Below are 19,643 nucleotides of genomic sequence, written 5' to 3'. Positions count from 1 at the left end.
ATGAGGCGTGAAGGGTCCATCAACACCTTGGAAGGGTTCACATTAAGGGGTTAAGAAGAAGAAAGAGAAAGAGGAGGAGCTGCTAGAGAGAGAATAGGAGAACCAAGAGATTAGGGTATCTCTGAAATCAAGGAAAGAGAGTGATCAATAGTATCAAAGATTGCAAAGAAGATATGGACTGAAATAAGGCTATTGGTGATCTTTGGGAAAGTAATTTCTAATGGGAGGTGGTGCAAAGTCAGACTGTAAGGGATTGAGGAAAAGGTAGGTAGTAAGAAAGCAAAGGCATTGAATACAGGACAACTTTTACAAGAAATTTAGTAGTGAAAGGGAAAAGAAATGGAATTGTAGCTGAGTGGGTAGTAGAAAAATCAGGGGAAAGATTTTTTATTATAAAGCTTCAGGATACCTTCAAAGGGTAGGTCCCTTAAAAAAAGGTTCACAATACTCTGTGGATACACATCCTCTCAAAACCATAACTCATGAGTCCCGCCAATATGATTATCTTTAGTAGTCAGTCAGAAGACACAATTACTCCAAAGCAAAAGACAAAGGCACTTAATGAAATGTTTGTAAAGTAAGAAAAGTACCAAAAAGATATTTCTTCCATAAACCTAAGGTGCACTCTCTCATAAATAGACCTACTAATAATGGTGAAAGTGTTCAGACTTAAGGAACACATGTAGAGAGGCACACATGTAGGAACACATATGACCAGGGCACATCTCACATCTCTAACACTGCAACATTGTTGATGTCTTCTGGTAATGTCACACTGCTCGTGCTGGGCTGGTTCCTTGCTGGTCACCTCCAGACACAGCTCCACTGGATGTTCCTATGTTGGACAAGTCATCTCTTAGAATATACTAGATCCAGCTCTGCTGGAAGCTACCTGCTGAGCGAGAAGTCTTTCTACCCAACTTTTAGCCTGGGCTGGACAGGTTTCTACTGCTCTGTTTCCAGCTTCAGGCTTCAGTGGAAGCTTTTAGCTACAGGGGAATCTCTGCCATGCTCCGTTAGCTCAAAGTCAAAAGCTATTTTTATGGTTCTTTCAGAAAGGCAATAGACCCAGCCATGGACTAGCAAAAAGCTTTCTCCATAGGAAAAAAAAAAAACCAGCCTAGACTTTCCCTCCCTTTTGGACTATGGAGACTCTTATTTCCACATCAGGAAATTCTCAGCCCCAGGCTCTAAACTCTTTAGAAGAAAGAGTGGAGACACTCCTAACTAAGTAGTTAGTTCCCTCAGGCTTAAGTCTGTCTTCTTTGGTATAAACTTCTGGGTCACTAGGATAGTCCCAGGAGATGGATGACTTGAGCTCTATCTCATAGTGAGCATTACCTATGCCTCCTGAATTTAATCTCTGAAGGCAGACATAGTCCAATAAACTACCAAATAACCCTGAGGTTCAAGGTCTCCCAGTTTTCCATCTCTTTCATTTTATCATTTAGATGACTGGACAGGGAATGAAAAAAAGCAGAGAGAAATATAAACCTAGGTCATCTCCCCTACTTGTCCAGCCAGTTTCTGGGCCTTTCATATGTTGATGTGGCTGGCCAAAGCCTAAAGAGATTTGGGGGTCACATTGGGATGAGGGAGATCTAAGCATAGTTTGAGGCAGTGATGTGCTAGTGAAGGTTTAATAGTCTGCGTGGAGGAAGGAGGAAGTATGCTTGACACCCTTTTAAATTTAATCTACATTACTAAGGTTTTCTCCATCACTTCAAGCCCAGATAGTCAACAAAACAATAAATTAAGTCCTGATCTGTAGTTTGAGGGTTTCCAAAGGGAAACTTAGCTTTCATTCACACTGAAAATTTAACTATTGGATCTCATAAATCAGTATGAACTGGCTTCAGCATACCTCTGCTTATAAGCATTTGGGAGGGAGTCAAGGGAGGGAAAGAAACTGAAGAGGATTCAAGCTTGGAATTGAAATGGAGTCAAACACTCATAGAGCAAATAATAGTGAGAGGTATGAAGGTGGCATAGTGGATATGCTATAGACTCTGAAATGCAAGAGTACAGGGGGTCTGCCTGGAAAGAACTTGACCACTCACACCTTCTTTCAAAGTAGTGAGTTTTATTGTGATGCCGATAGAAGTGGGTGAAACTCTGGTCTGCTAAAAATAAGAGGGTCTTTGAAAGCAAACCAACCCCAGAAATTTTCCACACATTTCTACCTAGATATTCAATAATTCTTTTAAATGCCCTTTCACTGTGGCTCTCTGCCCCAGGTCAGACCATTTAACTCCTTTCTTTGTCTACACTTGGCCTATCCCAGGCTACTGGCCACTCCCTAATCCCATTCAGTTTTTCTCACTGCCTTTTCTTATATAAAAATACTAATCTCACCCCCATTAATCTTGCTCCTGTTGGCATCAAAATAAACTCACTACTTTGCCTGGAACACTTGAGTGGTCAAATTCTTTCAAGGCAGATCCCCTAGTACACTTGCATTTCAGGATTCCCAGCACCCCAAACTGCAACAGACAGAATCATGGGCCTGAAGTCAGGAAAGCCTCAGTTCAAATCTGATCCGAGATGCTTACAAGCTGTGTGACCTTGGATAAATCACTTACTCTTCAGTTTACTCAACTGTAACCTGGAGATCATAAAAGCACTTAACTCCCAGGACTGCAAAGATCAAATAAGATATTTGTAAAGTCTTGTCATATAATAGATACTATATGTGGGAAGTAAAGTTCTGTTGTCCACATTCCTAGGTGATAAGGGTTGTGACCTAGCATGGACAGGTTAGAGGTCAGAAACTAATACACAGGTCCAAGGAGCTGTGTGAGGGAGGGCCTATGAGAGAGGAGAATATGAAGTCACATGGCCAGGGGACAGTGTCTCGGAAGATCCAAACTTCAGAAAACAGTATAAGAAGCCCTATCTTCCTGCACGTGTTGTAGTCTCCCTGTAGTCTTCTTGTAACCTTACTGGGGAAGCTACCCGTCCATTCAGGGGGAATAGACGTAAAGATTAATAAAGGCCTTCCTGATTTCACAACAGATATTATTCACTATTTAAAGTAAGCATGTTTCTCACTGTTGGGAGCTTGTTAAACAGGCTCACTTCTAACACTATATGAGTGCTATTATTAACATTGAAGAAAATAATTTTATTAAACAATAATATGAAAAGGATATCCGACAAACTAGGTAGGTTATAGTACTGTGCTGACAGGACCACATCTAGAGTATTGTGCTCAGTTCTGGATAGCACATTTTAGCAAAGTGACAAGATGGAGGATGTCTACAAGCAGGTTATCTGCAGAGTAAATACTCACATTGAAAAATTATACAGTCCAGTCAGTTGTTTCACTCATGTCCAACTCTTTGTGACAGCATTTGGGATGTTCTTGGCAAAGATATTGGAGCAGTTTGCCATTTCCTTCTCCAGCTCATTTTATAGATAAGGAAACTAAGGCAAACAGGGTTAAATGACTTACCCAGACTCACACAGCTACTGTCTGATGCAGGATTTGAACTCAGATCTTCCTGACTCCAGGTCCAGAGCTCTATCTACTATGCCATCTAGCTCTGACAGGCCTCAAACCCACTGATGAGTTAGGAGGATGCCTACTCGAAGCATGTGAAGACTTTCCTCAGTAGAAAAGGCAAATGAGAACATTTTGTTCCAATGGCCATAAAGGAGGCTGAAGCAAGCCATGGAGTGCTTAGAACCTGGTCATACACTGACAATGCCAAGGTTATCTATTCACTGTATCAGGGGCCAATATTTTCACTTTTGTCTTAGTGTTGGACTTTCATGAGTGAGTGAGGCTGGCAATTTTGTGCAGCTCTGCCTCACTTAAATCTAATTCACATGCAAGTCAATACATTACCCCGATGTCATTGGTCTTCTTTGAAAATGAAGGATGAGTAACATCTGGATAGTGAAAGTGGCCTAATGGGATATGTTCAGCCTAGACAACATAAGACTTCGGGAAGGGTTATTATAGCTCTTTTCAAGTATTTAAAGAGCTGTTAAATGGGAGATTAGAGTTCTGTTTGATCCCAGAAGGCAGAATTAGAAGAAATAGATGGAAATTGTAGGAAAGCCAAAAACTTCCTAACATTTAGAACTATCCAAAAAGGCAGAGAGTTGCCATAGGAGGAAGTGGGTCCATTTTACTAGAAAAATATTTAAGTAAAATGTAGATGCCCATTTATTGGATATACTGTAAAAAGTATTCTTGTTCTCTAATGGTTTGGATGAGATGGGCTTTGAAAGCACCCTTCAGTTCAGAAATTCTGTGTTTCTGTCTTAAAAATGAATCAACGAATGAAGTAAATGCATTACTATAGGGAAGAAATTACTGGGGGAAAATGGGAATGCTTGAGGTAGGGATGGAGGGGGTTGCCAGGTCAGCTAGATGACGTCAGGCCAATCAACAAACATTAAATGCCTACTATATTCAAGGCACTTGAGTTATACAAAGATGAAAATGAAACAGTCCCTGCTCTCAAGGAGTTTACATTCTCAGGAAAGATATGTACACGTAAATATATACTAAATAAATATAGGTAATAGGAGAGGAAGGAGATGCAATGTCGAGTGTGAGGAACAGCAAAGCTATGTATTACATACATACATACATGTAACTAGGACCTCAGTGGTGCAATGGATGGGCTGGCCCGAGAGTAAGAAATACCCAAGTTCAAATCCAGCCTTAGAAGCTTATTAGCTGAGTCACCCTGAGCAAGCCACTTAACCTATGTCTGCCTCACTTTCCTCACTGGTAAAAATGGGAATAATAATAGCACCTACATCATGAAGTGATTGTGAGGAACAAATGGGATATTTGTAAAAACCTGAAGCACAGGACCTGGCACCTAGTAAGCATTTAATAAAGCACTTTCTGCCTCCCCCCCAAAGAGAATAAGCTGGAAAGGTAGGTTGGGAGCAAGTTGTGAAAGGCATTAGATACCAGAGGAATTTGTATGTGCCCCTGGATATCATAGCGAACCACTGGAGTTTACTGTACGAGCCTGGTAAGACTTATGCTTTATTACTTAATAACTCATTTATTTTTTGGTGAAGCAACCAGGGTTAAGTGACTTGCCCAGGGTCACACAACTAGAAGACATATGCTTTAGGAAAAGCACTTTGGCAGTTGAGTGGAGGATGGAGAGGGGAGATCAGTTAGAGAGAGGATGAGTTCTTGATCTAGAATAGTAGCCAATTGAGTAGAAAGAGATAAGAAGAATGGCCAGAGAGAGACCTCTAAGGGCTGAATATTTCAGAGCCTGATATCCCATTAGTGACCAAGGCCACAGCCTGCAGGGCCTGATACTATTGCAATTTTGTCTACTAGGCCACCATGACTTCAAATCGGGACCCTATCCTCCAATGTGTATCCTCTTTCAGGAATTCACAGTTGGAATGACGTTGCTCCAACTCATACCTTTTAGTACATTCCTTTTCCTTATGCCTCTAGTAGAAATAGCATCCTAAATGCTGGCTTGGAATTTCCACGCTAGTTTCCTTCCAAAAGGCTTTCACAGACACCTTATGTATCCTAACACTCCCTGGGAGGCAGAGATTACGTTTTGTGTGTGTGTGTGTGTGTGTGTGTGTGTGTGTGTGTGTGTGTGTGTGTGTGTGTGTACAATGACTGTCATTTGTACGGAATGAGGAAAGATAACCACTGCTCATGTGAGATGTTACAGTCAAAATGGATAGGTCAGTGACATGTACCTTATTCATCTGTATCTATTGTTTCTTACTCTTCATGACCCCATTTGGGATTTTTTTGGCAAAAGCAGTTTGCCATTTCCTTCTCCAGTTCATTTTACAGATGAGGAAACTGAGGCAGGCAGGCTTAAGTGACTTGACCAGAGTCATGGTCAGATTTTAACTCAGGAAGATGAGTCTTCCTGACTCCAGACCTGGTACTCCACCCACTGGGCCTCCTAGATGCCCACTGTACTTACAGAGAGTTATTAACTGATGAGCCACACCTGGGTTCTTTGCAAAGAAGGTTGCGCTTTTTGACTCTGCCTCTTAGATAGCTTGCAATCTGTCCTGTAAAAGAATATGTAGTTTTTAAGAATTGACAGCCAGGTTGAGTTTGCTGTAATGATCATTTCCTTGCCTCTCAGAGTTGGACCACGTGGTTTGTGTTCCTGAAAGCTTGGAATGTCAAAGTCCTCTGGGCGTAGCTGTCAGTGGCCCCTAACAATAATTAGGAGTAGTAATATTTATGTAGCAGTTTAAGATTTTCAAAGCATTTTACAGATATCTCTTTTTATCCTCACAATAACCCTGGGAGGTAGGTGCTATCATTAACCCCCTTTAAGAGATGAGGAAACTTGAGGCAAGCAGAGGTTAAGTGACACGGGCAGAGTCACACAACTTGTGTCTGAGACTTAAACTCAAGCCTTCTTGAATCTAGGTCCGGCACTCCATCCATATTGCCACCTAGATACATGAGGCAAAAAGAGGATTATTATTTCCTGAAGAAAGATAGCTATAGGCTGTGATCATAGGATTATAGATTTAAGAATTGGAAGGAACCTTAGAGTTACCTCTAAAGGTCCATTGAAGCATAAGGAGAGAAATGACCAATTAGTGGGGCAGGATGGGGGGGGGGGGCCTCCTGGGTTTTTTTTTTTCCCCTTCCTATATCTTCATTCAGAAACCAGCCTCCATAAGTCACTTAGGCAGCCTCTGAAGGACAGGGCTGATGGTGAGACTGATTTAACATTCTCCCCAATCTTGGGTGGGACCCAACCCAATTGGGAAAGCTTAATCTAATCTCCATGAATTCAGCCCATCCTTTAACTACATAAGGGACTGTGATGGATCCCTTCAACTGACAAGGCAGGTGTGGTCTGGGTGGATATTGAGTCCCTGTCCCAGCCCCTTATTAGAGTAAGCCCATCTCTCATTATAATATTCATTCTTCCATTGTTAACCAATCAAAGTTGATTTCCTCCTGTAGTGAACAAGTACTCTCAAAGGGTACTGAAATATTCAGCAGTCCCCAAGGATTGTCTGACTTCAGACAAGGGTACTAACCTTATTTTGTTGTTTATTTGCTAGCCATAATTAATAAATTGATTATTAATTACCCAGAAACTATGTCTCTCAGATTCGTCACAATGGTGACTCACCCAAGGTCACACAGTCATCACAGGTTACTAGAACTGGAAAAGACCTCAGTAGATATTACTTATCCAACCACACCGGAACAAGACTTCCTTCTACCTTCTACCCAGAAGATGTTTTGGCCTTTGCTTGAAGACCCCAGCAGGGAGAACCCCTCTCTTGAAAACAGTTCAAGTTCACTTTTGAATAGTTCTAATTTTCCAGTCTTCAGCTCTAGGCCTTAGCTGCCTTCTCCCTACTCCCATCAGTGAGTTCTTCCTCATTCTCTGGAATTCTGCACCCAGGCCCCACACAAGGGTGTCTCCTCACCTCTCTGTTAATTATTAGGCTCATTGGGAGCAAGGATTTTCTATTTTCTTTTTGCTTGTTTTTGTATTCTTAGCACTTAGCACAGTGCCTGACATATAGTAAGCACTTAATGTTTGCTGGCTTTTCCTCATATGAAACCTAAATCTGACTCTTTCCAACTTTTTTCTTGGGGCAGCTAGGTGGTGAGTAGATAGAGCACCAGTGCAGGCGTCAGGAGGACCTGAGTTCAAATCTCACTTCAGACACCTGACACTCACTAGCTGTGTGACCTTGGGCAAGTCACTTAACTCCAACTGCCTCATCCTGGGTCATCTCCAGGCATCCTGATGAAAATCTGGTCACTGAATTCAGACGGCTCCAGAGGAGAAATGAGGCTGGTGACCTGCACAGCCCTCCCTCACTCAACACAAAGTCAAGTGCAAGTCATGTCATTATTTCTCTGATGTCATGGTCTTCCACAACGAAGGATGAACACACACACACACACACACACACACACACACACACACACACACACACACACACACACACACACACACATTGCTCTTAATTCTGGCCAGCTGCTATTTGCAGAGATTGTTGAATTCCTTTAGTTTGATATAAGAAGATATTAGACTAAAGAAAAGGAGCCCTCAACCTGGGGTTCATGAACTCTTTTTTTAAAAATAACTATCTCACTATAATTGAGGCAGAAGTGGATAAAAGCACCAGACCTGGAGTCAGGAAGACCTGAGTTCAGATCCTGCCCAATCACTGGTAAATCACTAACTCTTGTCTGCCTCGGTTTCATCATATGTAAGATGAGGATAATTATGCCACTTCCCAGAATGTTGTGCAGATAAAACAAGATGACATATGTAAAATACTTTGCAATCCTCAAAACACTATTAAATGCCAGCTATATAAGTGATAGCTATAACTAGTTTCCTTTGTAATTCTGTTTTATTTTAGGCACTTAAGAACATTATTCTGAGAAGAGATCCATAGGTTTCGGCAGACTGTGTCAAAAGTTCCCCTGACACACAAAAAGAATATGAACCTTGGCTATAAAGTGTTGAGGTTTTTAAATCATCTTAAAAGTGTTTTCTTCTTACCCCAAGGGTAAAGATATGAGCCAATTTTCAACTTAAAGTAAGAATTTATATATGTTTGTGTTCATATACATCTCAAACTTTTGTACCCTAACAGATACATCACGACTTTAATCGGTAGAATGAATTTTAAAATCTTCCTTTATGAATGACCAGATACAACTCTGGCTTTGCCATTCCCCACCTCCACCCCAAGCCAGGAAACTTTGATACTAAAGTCAAATAGTACAGTGGAAAGAATACTGGGGGCTCTGGTGTGAGATGAGCTGGGTACCAGCTTTGCTACTCAATATCTGGGTTACTTTGGGCAAGTCATTTCATCTCTTCAGTCCTTGATTTCCTCATCAATAAAATAAAGGGGTTGAAAGGGCAGTGACAGATCTCAGAAGACAAAATGGATCAATTTTGATTAGATAGAATTATAAAATTAGAAGAGAAACAATTAACTGGGGGAAACTCATCAGACTGGCTAAGATAACAAAAATGAAAAATGACAAATGCCAGAGGGGATATGGGAAAACAGGTCCCTCATGCATTTTTGGTGGAGCTATGAATTAGTCCAATCATTCTGGAAAGAAATTTGGAACTATACCCCCAAAAAACCAATTGAAATGTACATACCCTTTAACCTAGCAATATCTTTCCTAGGATTATAGCCCAAAGAAATTTAAGAAGAGACACATATGTGCAAGAATATTTATCACAGTTCTTATTGCAGTGCCAGAATCGGAAACTGAGGTGATGCCCATTGATTGAGGACTGGCTTAACAAGTTATGGAATATGAACATGATGGTATACTATTGTGCTTTAAGAAATTGTGATGGATGGTTTCAGAAAAACCTGATGCAAAATGAAATGAGCAAAACAAGGAGAATGAGTTACACAATAACAGCAATATTGTAAAGACAGTTTTGAAAGACATGTGTTCTGATCAAGACAATGACCAATACAATTTCAAAGGACTCAGGATGTCACATATTCACCACCTCCAGAGAGAGCTGATGGACTCAGTTCAGACTGAAGCATATTTTCTTTTCTCTTTTTTAATTTTTTGAACATAGCTAATGTGGGAATTTATTTCACATGACTATATACTTTAAATGGGTTTTGTTTTTCTTACTTTCTCAGTGGGTGGGGGACAGGGAAGGGAGAGGATTTGGAACTGAAAACAAAATAATTGGGTTTTTTTAATGGAACAAAATGAGACATCTATAGGGTCTTTCCACAGTTAACAAAGCCTTACTTAGCTATATATTCAAGAAACAGAGGAGACCTCAAGTTGATTCAGTTGAGTGAATAAAGCTCTCTCACTTGAGTTGCCCAACATGGTCCACCAGCCAAATATCAGAGAGACCCTGGAGCTTTATGTGCTTGCTATGTTCTTAGGCAACCAGGAAATTATGCCAATACCTCCAACCTCCCTAGTCAACTAAGACTTCAACACAGTCTTAATATCTTTTAAGGAAAAATTATCCTAACTTGCATGGGGCAGATTTGGGGGGAAGTGGAGAGTTAGGATATTGCTTCTACAACAGTCCAATATACAAGATTTTTTGGAAACTGATGTAAATATATAAGAATGACAGCCAATAGATAGATGGTCAAAGGATATGAAAACACTATTCTCAAAGGAAGAAATCTAAGCTATCAATAGCCCTGTAAAAAATAAATGTTCCAAGTCACTATTAGTGGACTTCCACAAAACAACCCTTGATGCTTCATAGCTCACACCTATCAGATTAACAAAGATACGAGCAGGGAAAATGAAAAATGTTTGGAAAGGTTGTGGGAAGATAGGCATTCTGGTGGGAGAGTTATGAATTGATGCAACCATTCTGGAAAGCAATTCAGAACTATGCAGAAAAAGTGCATACCCTTTGAACCATACACTATAAGATCTGTTCACCAAAGAGACGAAGAAACTACATGTACAAACATATTTTTTATAGCACATCTTTTTGTTGTAGAGCAAAACTGAAAACAAAGTGGGTATCCATCCACTGGAGAATGGCTAAACAAATTGTAGACTGTGAATGTAGTGAAATAGTGTTACACCATAACAAAAAATTAAACCATTTCAGAGAAACCTGGGAATGTGTGCATAAACTGGTACAGCAAAATAACTAGAACCAGGAGTACAATTTATCCAGGAACAATAACTTTGTAAAGACTAACAACCTGGAGAGGCTTGAGGCTTCTGAGTGCAAAAACCAACCACAGACTCCAGAGGACTAGTGATGAGGGATGCTACTGCTACCCATCTCCTGACAGAGATTTAAAGGACTCAATACAGAATGAGGTATTTCTGGACTTGGCAAATATGTGTCTTTGTAATTTTTTTTCTCGACTGTATTTCTTTGTTATAAAAATTGTTGCTTTCTTCCCTTCTATTTAGAAAGAGTTGGGGAAGATAGTAATAGTGTTTTCAAAAAGAACAAGAGGGGTCAATGAAGCATGTTGAAAAATGCACAAAAAAATAACAAAAGGAAATCCATGGGGTAAAATAGATAAGCAGAATCGCTGGTGAATTTTTACCAGCTTTTTCTTTAAAATAGGCTATGTGTAGCAAATTCCTGGCTTCACAAATAATCTATTTTTTTGTTCTACTTTATATATGGGAAAAAATTTTCTCTCTTTTTGGTGTTGATTAAATTGAGGATAAATATTATTTTAAATAAAATAAAAGCACCATCCCTTAGCAGAAAAAAAAACTATAAATGGATTGTACTAGATGACCTCAAAAGGCTACCCTCCTTCCCCCAAGCTCTAGTTCTAGGATCCCATAATAAACTAATGATTTTAGTAAGATAATATTCTTTTTATAACACAAATTTTAAATTGCTTTTTTTTTCCATTACAGAGACACTGCAGTTCTTAGAATGATAATAGTTAATCTCCAAGTTTTAGAGAGGGCTAATTGAGGAATATTTGGCTTAATAGAAGGATTCAACCCAAAACAGATGGAACATGGATACAAGAGAAAGGCAAAAAGATTTGGAGTTGGAGCCTGAGGCTCTAGGTTCAAACTTGGGCTTGAAGACTTACTAGGTCCCTGAGCTTGGGGAGAAAATCACCATGCTGTTACAATCTAAGGGGAGAAGACAACACACAAAAAAGAAACTTTTAGGAGTGAAGATGGGGGTGGGGGGAGAAAGTATTTGCCAAGTCCAAGAGCAGAGTAGCTTGTGAGAAGGGGTAGGGGAAATGGCTGAGCTCCCTCTTTCAACAGAGACTCTGGAGCCCATAGTACTATGTTCCAGTCAAAGCATCCAATCAGAGGGGCAGAGGTTACTGATGAGATATGAGTACCAGGCAGAGTCAGTCTTGCAGCATAATGAAACATCCCAAGTGGTGAGTTTCCTGGGGCAGGTAGGCATGATGGAACACTCCAAAAACAGACAAAAACAACCCCAAAGCAATCTTTGGCCTCTTTGAGAAAATGATGGATACACAGATCAGTACATACAGATTCCAAGCTCCTTGAGGTTAGAGACTGTCTTTGTTTTCATTTGTATTTACATCCCCAGTGCTTAGCAAAGAGCCTGGCACATAGTAGACACTTTCAGATCCAGGGCCAGGAGAGAATTTGTAGCCTACAAGGGATACAAGAGATCACAAAAGACAAAACAGACTACTTTGCTTAATATTCTAAATCTTTTGCACAAACAAAATTAATGCAACTAGAAAAGAGGACACTGCAAAATGTATAAAATATTTGGCACTCCCTCAACCAAAGCATATTATAAAATGCTCTGTAAAGATATAAAGAACAACTTAAATAACTAGAGGGATATTCAATGCTAATAGCTGAGCCATGACACTATAATAAAAAATGACAATGCCACCAAAGGTTATTTATAGTTAGAAAGCTATCCCAATCTAACATAGGGGTATTTTATGAAGCTAGATACATAATGACCATTCATTTGGAGGAACAAAAGATCTAGAATACAAGGGAACTGGGGGCAAGGGAGAAGATAGGAGCGAGGGGGGATCTCAAACCAGATCATAAAAATAAGCAGTCATCAAAACCATTTGGTATTGGTTAAAAAATAGAAAAGTAGATCAATGGAACAAATTAGAAAAGGGAGAATCAGAAAAATGGAACTCAATTACCCAGTCTATGGTAAACCCCAAACTACAAATTACTTAGGAAAGAACTATTTGATAAGAACTGGAAAGCAGTCTAATAGAAATCAGGCTTTCATTATGTTCTCCAATAAATTCAAACTAGAGACATCCTGAATATTAAAGATCATACCACAAAAAAAAAAAAAAAATCCTTTAAAAGAGAAGCACCAATAGTAAGAGAAAAATTCTTAATCTACACTTTGTTATACAACTGATGGAACTGTGATTAATCCAACTATTTTGATAAAACAATTTGGAATTAATGAGAAAAGTTACCAAATATCTTTGACCCACCAATACCATTGCTAGGTAAGGAGATCAAAGAAAGAAATTTCCCATAAGTAAGTTTTTCACAGCAGCACTTTTTGTGGTGGCAATCAACTGGCAACAAAGTGAGAGCCCATCTACTGGGAAATGGTTGAATCCATTGTGATATATGGATTATTGTATCATAAGAAATCATGAACATGGGGAAACACAGGAAGACTTGTATGAACTAATGCAAAGCAGAACCAAGAAGAAAAAAAATGTAAAACTAGAATATTACAAAAGATAAATACCAAAATATAGCCAGAATTCATTCATTGCTATCTTGGTCCTAGAGAATATATGATGAAACATTTCCTTTCTCCCTCTTAAGGACCATGAGTAGAGTATCGTATACACCAGCAAATCAAGACATTTTGTCATCTGTTTGTGCTCACTCTTTGTTTCAGTGAGGGAGGGTATACTGGAAAATTACTATTGTGCAAAGACATTTTTAAAAGTATATTGTGCAAGAAAAGACATTTTTAAAATGCTAAATCTCATGGTCTTTCTTAGCTCTCATTCTCTTTGACCCCTTTCCCTATGCACCTTGATACTGACAGACCACTCATCCCTCTAAAGATACTTTCTTCTTTTCCTTGGCCTCTGGGACATTGTTCTCTCCTGCTTCTCTCTGTCTTTATTTCCTTAGCTGGATTACCACTACCCAGGATGTCCTGTGCCTTCCTACACTTCCCTCTCTTGGTGAGCTCATTAGTTTCTATGGTTCAATCATCTTCATTGATGACCCTACAATCCCTCTCTTGAATCACATTATACCTGCCTGCTAGATATTCCATCGGCTTCAAGTTCAACAGGTCTCTCTGCTACATAGCAGCCAAAGTAATCTTCCAAGGAATAGATCAACGTCACTCTCTAATAGAAAATGTTCAGGGCTACTACCTAATATTACCAGGATAACTGCTTAGTTTGGCATTAACAGTGATAGTTCACAACCTGATTCCTATCTTTCCACTTTTAGTTAACACTCTTATTGTGCACTCTATGCTCCAAAGCAGACCAGCTGACTCAATCTCTACATGCCATATCCTGCTCTGCATTTCTACATACTGCGCCCCCCAATGTCTAGCATGTCTCTCCATACTTTTTTTTATCTTACAATAATCAATTCCATATGACAACTCATTGAAGTCTTTCCTGACTACCAGCCCTACCCTCACCTCTACTGTCATTTGCCTGTGGAAATGTCATACTTCATCCGGTAAAAATAAGCCCTCTGAGGCTAACAGACTTGTTTTGGGTCTTTCCATTATTAGTATTTACTACAGTCTCTGCACAGAGTAAGGGCTTATATCAACACACAAGAAGTCCTCTCCTGTTTATTTATATGTGGATTATCCAGAATCACAAAGCTGGATGGAAGAGATCTAAGGAAGCCATCTACTCCAACCTGTACTAAACAGGAATTCCCTGCTACACCATCCCTAACAAGCAGTCATCCACTTTGAGGAGTGAAGGATTTAGTTTGGATGGTACCTTAGAGGCCACCTAGACCAACCCTCTTTCTTCACATATGGGAAAATCAAGGCCAGAGAGGCTTATCAGCAGTACATTTTAATGCCAGCTTAGATTCTCCCAGGCATTCAGCATTGTTTTAGGGCTACTATTTGTAACATATGAACATTCATTTTAGTAAGAGCTTAAAACACAGATAAATCCACTGGGAGAAGGGGGAGGGGAGGAGAAGAATGAGGACTGTATATATTCTTTCCAGCTATCTCTACTACGACCCCATCTACTAGAATGGGAAAAGATTCGAGTACAATTGCATAGTATAGCTTCCAGCAATGAGGGGGCAGTTCTGCTGTACTTAGAACACCCCTGGAATACTGTCTTGGGTACTACATTTTAAGAACAATGACAGCACTTACTTAGGGCTCAAAGGTTTGCAAAGTGCTTTATGACTACTTCATTCTATCTTCACAACAGCCGTGGGAGGTAGCTGCCATGATCCACATTTTACAAAGGAGAAAACTAAGGCAGACAAGTGTTAAGTGACTTGCCCAGAGTCACAGAGCTAGTTTCTGAAGGCTGAATTTGAACTCAGGCATTCCTGACTCCAGGTCTAGCATTCTATCCAGTGTGCCACCTAAGAAATTGGATAAACAGGATAGCATCTAGAGAAGGGTAACTGCGAGACAAAAGAGCCTTAAGTTCATGGCATATCATCATTAGTACAAAGAACTTGGGATCTTTAGCCTAGAGAGAGAAAACTCAGGGGGAGGGAGGATAGCTGTCTTCACCTATTTTACCTCTTCCACAGGGTTAGTCCCAGCCCTCAACCATCTTTTCCTTGGCATTTAGGCTGCAATATTTTATATTGCTAGCTACCTTCCTAAGAGTATGTTCTATCTAATCCACAACTGGACTACAAGTCCCTTGAGGATAGGGTATTTATTGTCTCATACTTCTGTATTCCTAGAGCCTGAACATTCATAGTTTAACAAAAAAAAAAAAAAATTGGTCTCAGGATAATCAGCAACGGATCATCTGTAACAAAAGCCTTTTTTGGCTTGACAGAGTGGAAATCTAGCTTAGGCAACAAGGATTTGGGAAAACTAAATGAATTACATCCAGGGCCGAAGAGAAGACTTCTTTTCCCCAAAGTCCAGGACAAAAAAATGGCTTTTATCCTGTCTAGCTATCATAGAAGTCTTGCTCCAAGAAAAATAAAATTTCCCAAATTTCTCATTATAATAAAAGGAGATTCCCAAGAGTCCCCTTCCTTATCTATTTCACCAACCCTCATCCTAAACTTAACATTTTTCTCCAAAGAGGATTCTTACAAGATATAAATCCATCTCTATACTTTCAACTGGGCCTTTTTTTTTTTTAACGTTCTTTAAAACATGAAACCTATTACAAAGTAAAATGTTGCATCAGTTTCAAAGAATGCAATGCTTTTCCAAGGGCTGTGAAGTTAAGAGGTTTGAAGATAGTCCTCCTAGAACAGCACTAGGGGGAGCCAAAAACAAGGCATTCGAAGTTTCCCCAACTGAAAAGAAACCTCTAAACAAGGATGGACAGCCTAAGATCATAACCTTGCTGAGAAGTATATAAAAGCTGTCTCAGTGGCATCCTGTCACTCCCAATCTATTACTCTTCACCCCACCCCCTTCCTCTTACATGTATGACCGTGGGGAAAGCATGCTTTCTAAAAAAAAAGAAGGCAGATTTACTGGTAAAAAATTGAATTCCAATCCCTTTCTATGGAGAAACTAAAGCTCAGAAAGGGAACATGAATAGTTCATGTCAAAAGGTTTATTAACAACAGAGCCAGGCCTGGAACCCTGGTGTCATGACTGTCTATATTGAGGTCTTTCTACTACAATATCTACTTTCTTGGGTGGGTGGGGGGGTGTGTATGTCTTCTGGTACACTCAAGGGAAGAGGCAACTTGGGCACTATGACCACTAAAGCAGTTAAGTATTGCAAACCCAGTTAAATGGGGTTTTTCTCTTCCCTGACCATATCTCTCAACCTGCTTATTAGTTAGATAAGCTCTCAGCTCCATCTGGCTCACACTTAACTGTCCCTATCATTTAACCAACCAGTATTTATCAAACACCCACTATGTGCCAGGTACCAGGGATACAAGGACAAAAACCTGAAACAATTTCTACTCTCAGGGATTTACATTTTACCTCCCCGATAACAGGAATGCAACATAAAAAGATTTCTGGTTTCTCTCCCTGCTTCTTACTTTGAAGGTCTTGAAAAAAAAAACAAAAAGATTTTTTAAAATTTTGTGACCTGATACCCTCAATTATCCTGTTTTTGAAGTTACAGGTGCTTGACATATGATATTCAGGCTTTGCCAAGGAAGTTTCATATTTACGTCAGCTTATCTTCCTTAGCCTTAAGGTCAGGAAGACTGGTGGTAGACATTTTAAAGATGGGATCAAAGTGAAGTGACTTAGAATGCCCAATCTCAGCTTCCAGTTCAATATTCCTTTCTAGTACATCCTTCATTCTTCCCCCCAAAAGTCCTTCCTGTGGAAGGGTAGATAAAAGACAGTCTAGGTAGGAAAGAGTCACCACTGATCATAAAATTTAGAAGTGTCTCTGTATAGGTTAAATGTTCATGTATGAAGAAAACAAGGCCTGGTGTAGATAACTCATCACAGATATCGGGTAATAGAATTTGAATCCCTACATTCTGACTTACAAATTCGGTACTCTTTCCCCATCACAACATGGTACCCTCATCAGTAACAATCAATTTCCTATATAACAAAAATCTGAAATGGAAATGAAATTGAAAAATAATTCCTACATGCTTAAGATAGTAATGTGAAAGGCTCTTAAGTAGACTCTATTCCCCAGAGGAGCACTTGTTTAAAAATGAGTAAAAACTAAGGGGAATTCTGAAGTCAAAGAATAATACTAGTGACCATCTCTATCCCACAAATGATACCACAAAGATAAATATGGGGGAGAGCAGGGGAAATGGAAAGGAGACGTGGGAGAAGATATCAAGACCCTCAGTAAGAGATGGTTGGTATAAGGAAACTGGGCCAATATGAAAATGCTTGGGGCCAGAACCTAAAGTCACAGATCTCTGCGTAGACAATAGAGACATTCTAAAGGTGGCTACCCAAGGAAACTGACAGTGCAACCAGTTGGGAAGACAAAAGCTGCATACTAAGCAGTCAATTGGTACTAATACCGTGTCTAGCTCTGGGTCCCTAGCCAAGAATGCAATCCAAGGCTAAGGTTATGGAAAAAGGAAGGGCCTGATCCAAGGAAACCTCTCCTTCACAGGTTATAAGGCAATGACCTCTAAACTGTAATGGAGGGAGAACCCAGACTCAGTATAACATCAGGCCATTGGAGCCTAGGCATCCCCTCTAAACAAACAGTCCAAGAGAGGGCAGCCCAGGAACAATGTCCTAATTCTAGAACTGGACATGACATTCTTACAATAAAGAAATATATACAGTAAGAATCTCAAGATAATTCTGGAAGAAAATCATGAAATAACCAACAACCTCAGAAAAAGAATAAATAGTTCACAATAACTTTAAGAATAGGTGGAAAAAAAGGAAGAGATTAAACAAAACAAAAATGTAACTAGAATACTTCAAACAAGGACATCTTGAAGAAATAAGTGGCCAATCTAGCCCAAGTACACCGTGTAAAAGGGAATGAAGAGAACAGACTTGATAATTCAGTGAAGCAACAGGAATAAAAAGCCAAAAGACTGACAAATTAGAACAAATGAGATCTACTGTCAAAAACAACTGACTCAGTAAACAGTATGAGAAGAAAATTTAACAATCATTTCGCTCTCTAAAAACTATGACCAAAAATAAAAACTTGGAAGCATATTCCAAGAAATCACAAAACTTCAAAGAACTCTTTGAGCCAGAGGACAAAGTGAATATGGAAAGAACTGTGTCACCTGAAAGAATCCCAAATTGAACACTCAGAAACATTATACCCAAAATATAAAGTTTTCAGGTAAAAGAAAAACATACTGAAAGTATCCAAGAAGGAAGTACAAAGGAAACATAGTATCACTCAAGACTTGGTACCAACTATGATAAAGAAAATCTTGCAATATGGCATAACAAAGGTAAAACAAGAAGGACTTACAATCAGGAATAACTAATACTACAAAAGTGAGTATAATTTGATACAAGTGGAGAATGCTCATTTAATAAAAAATTTTCCCATTTTCCTAGTGGGAAAAGTAGAGCTGGATATAATCTTTGCAATACAACAGGCAAGAGAAAGAAACCCAGAAAGGTATTAACATCTGAACAATTTAAAAAGACCAAATGATTAAAGTGTTACATCCTAAATTGGGGGGAAAGAGCTCGTTGTCTCTTCAAACTCTGATTGCCAAACGGAGCAGACAAACTCAGGGCTTTGACATAGTTTCATGCCACTTTAAGAGAGTAAAGAAAAAGGAGAAGAAAAATACAGGAAGAGAGAAGAACTTTGCATTCCTCATAATTGAGGTACATCAGAAGAATATATAAACATGGAAGCAGAGGAAGAGGGAAGTTATCTCGTGAACCTCACTCATTTCTGAACTGAGAGATAAAAAGGAATACACAGAAAAATCTATCTCCATGCTCAAACAAGCCCATACAGAACTCAACTCAATACTTCAAGCACTTACTATGTGCCAGGCACTGTGCTTAGTGCTAGAGATTCAAATATGAACGATAAAAACAAGTTCCTGCCTTGGATATATATATATAAGATGAAAAGAGGAGGGGAGTGATATGGAGTTCCCAGCACAAGAAAATAATGTTTCATGGAGTCAAAACCAAGCAGAGCTACTGAAGGAAAATGGAGATCTGGAAAGTTCAGAGCCCTCTATAAAGGAAGGCTTAGGAAGGAGGTAATCAATCCCCTCCAATCAGAGGAAACTGAAAAGGTGTTGAGTACCAAGGACATCCAAAGATGTGTTAAAACCAGTAGGAAAATTAGAGATGGAGAAACAAAACAAAACAAAACTACATGACAGATTATAAAGGAGGTACTAAAAGGAGACAAAGACCCTTGGGAGAGAAGCAATAGATCAGATGTGCAGGGGCAGGGAACCTGTGGCCTTGAGGCCTTCTAGGTCCTTAGGTGTAGCCTTTTGACTGAGCCCAAGTTTTACAGAAGAAATCCTTTTATTAAGGGAGTTTATGAAATTTGGATTCAGT

This window comes from Notamacropus eugenii, chromosome 2, assembly GCF_028372415.1.
Source record: "Notamacropus eugenii isolate mMacEug1 chromosome 2, mMacEug1.pri_v2, whole genome shotgun sequence".
NCBI lineage: Eukaryota > Metazoa > Chordata > Mammalia > Diprotodontia > Macropodidae > Notamacropus > Notamacropus eugenii.
The sequence above is the reverse complement of the archived record's forward strand: the minus strand, read 5'-3'. Positions refer to the sequence as shown.